Source organism: Pseudopipra pipra, unplaced genomic scaffold, assembly GCF_036250125.1.
Source record: "Pseudopipra pipra isolate bDixPip1 unplaced genomic scaffold, bDixPip1.hap1 HAP1_SCAFFOLD_236, whole genome shotgun sequence".
NCBI lineage: Eukaryota > Metazoa > Chordata > Aves > Passeriformes > Pipridae > Pseudopipra > Pseudopipra pipra.
Window position 1 is genome coordinate 57501 of NW_026990715.1, and position 1897 is coordinate 59397.

Sequence of the window (1897 nt, forward strand, 5' to 3'; positions counted from 1 at the left end):
CGCCGGGACGAACTCCGCCCCAGCGGCTCGCTCCGAGAGCGGGGAGCTACGGAGCGCTCCCCGAGTCTGCATTTAGGGGGACGAAGGCCCCCCCCGCCCGGACGGGCGGGCGGGCCTGCGAGGCGCCCCAGCCGCGCCGCCGGGGAACGCGCCCCCGGCCGGCGATTGATCGTCAAGCGACGCTCAGACAGGCGTAGCCCCGGGAGGAACCCGGGGCCGCAAGTGCGTTCGAAGTGTCGATGATCAATGTGTCCTGCAATTCACATTAATTCTCGCAGCTAGCTGCGTTCTTCATCGACGCACGAGCCGAGTGATCCACCGCTAAGAGTTGTCTGACTTTCGGCACCGCCCCGCGCGCGCGGAGGGGCCGGGACCGCCCGCGTCGAGCGGCCCCTCGTTCGGCGAGGACGTCGCGCCTCGCTTGACCGCACCGTCACATAACGCGCACGAGCGAAGGAGAGGCGGGGGGAAACCCCGCCGGGCTCCCGAGGACGACGGCAGAGGCGGGGAGCCCGCGCTCCCGGCCGAATCCCCCCCTGCGGCGATCGACGGCGCCGCGGGGGAGAAACGCGCCTCGCGCCGCCTCGAGAGGCGGCCCAGGCGCCCGGGCTCGGCCCGGCCTCCGCGCGGAGAGCGGCGGCGCGCGCCGGACCGCGCGCCGCCCGTCCTCCCGGCCCCGCCGGGAACGACGCGCCCGCGGCGCGGGGCGCGACCCTCGGGCCGCGCTCGCCGCTCCTCTCTCGCCTTCGCGGCCGCCCGACGCCGCCCCCTCGGGGCCGCGGGCAAAGGCCGCCGCCTCGCCGGCGGACCGCCGCGCCGCCCGGACGAGCTCGGCGGACGGCTCCGCCGCCTCCGCCGCCGGCCGGGCGGGTCGGCGCCGGCGACTCGAGCCGGCGTCGGCAGCGCCCGAGGCCGGCCGGACGACGGCCCGCCGCCGCCGCTGGCGCGGAGGCCCTGCCGGCACCGCCGCCGCCGCTCGGCGCCCTCGACCCCCTTTCGGCGGCCGCGCGCCCGGCGGAAGGCGGGCGGCGCTCGGCCGGGGGGGACGGGGCCCCCTCGGCCGCCGCCGCGCCGCTTCGCCGCGGACGCGCGGCCCCCGGCCGGGGCGACGGGCGAGCGACGGGCGGGGCCCGGCACGGCGCTACCGCCGACGGCGGCGGGCGACTCCCGGCCGACCGTCCCGCTCGGGGGACACGCGCCGAGCGGCGACGCCGCCGCTCGGAAGCCGGCGCGCTCCCCGGACGGCCTGCGGGGACGGGGACGCCGCCCACCGGCGCTCGCCCGGGCGGGCGGGCGGGCGCGCGGCTCGGCGGCGGCCTCCTGCCGCCGCCTCGGGGGGGAGGCCGACGGCCGCGAGACGAGAAAGGAGGGCGGCGGGCCCGGCGGCCGCCACCCGCGCCGCCCTCGGCGGAGGGCACGCGCCCTCCGCCGCGGCGGCGGTCGCCCCCGGCGGGGGGGGCGGGCGGGACGGCGCGCGGCCGACCGCGCGCCGCCGCCGTCTTCTCCGCCGAGACCGGACCGCGGAGCGGGGGGGGCAGGGGACCCCGCCCCGGCACGGCCGCCCGCGCGGCGGGCGGGGACGAGCGCGGCCGGCGGACGCGGCCACCACCGCAGGGGATCGGCGGGAGTAGGCTCCCCACCCCTCAGTGGCACCGCGCCGCCGCCCGGCCGCCACCGCCCGGCCGCCGGCGTCCGGCCGCCCGAGTCTTTAAACCTCCGCCCGGCTCTCCCGGCGGCGGCTCTCGACCCCCGGCGGGGGGGCCTCGCCGGCCGCCCGGGCGCCGAGCGCTAGGTACCTGGCCCTGGGGCGAGGGAAACGACCTGCATGGCCCCGCGGGGGTGCCTCCCCCGCTGCCGCCCTCGGGGGAGCGTCCGCCCGCGGGGGCGCGCCCGACGT

General features: G+C 82.1%; 1 non-coding gene across 1 annotated transcript; it reads right to left on the reverse strand.

Annotated features, from left to right (window-relative positions):
- Positions 1-177: 177 nt before the first annotated feature.
- LOC135408220 (5.8S ribosomal RNA) lies at positions 178-330 on the reverse strand. Its single transcript, XR_010427381.1, has one exon. It is a non-coding gene; the product is annotated as a 5.8S ribosomal RNA (ribosomal RNA).
- Positions 331-1897: the final 1567 nt, after the last annotated feature.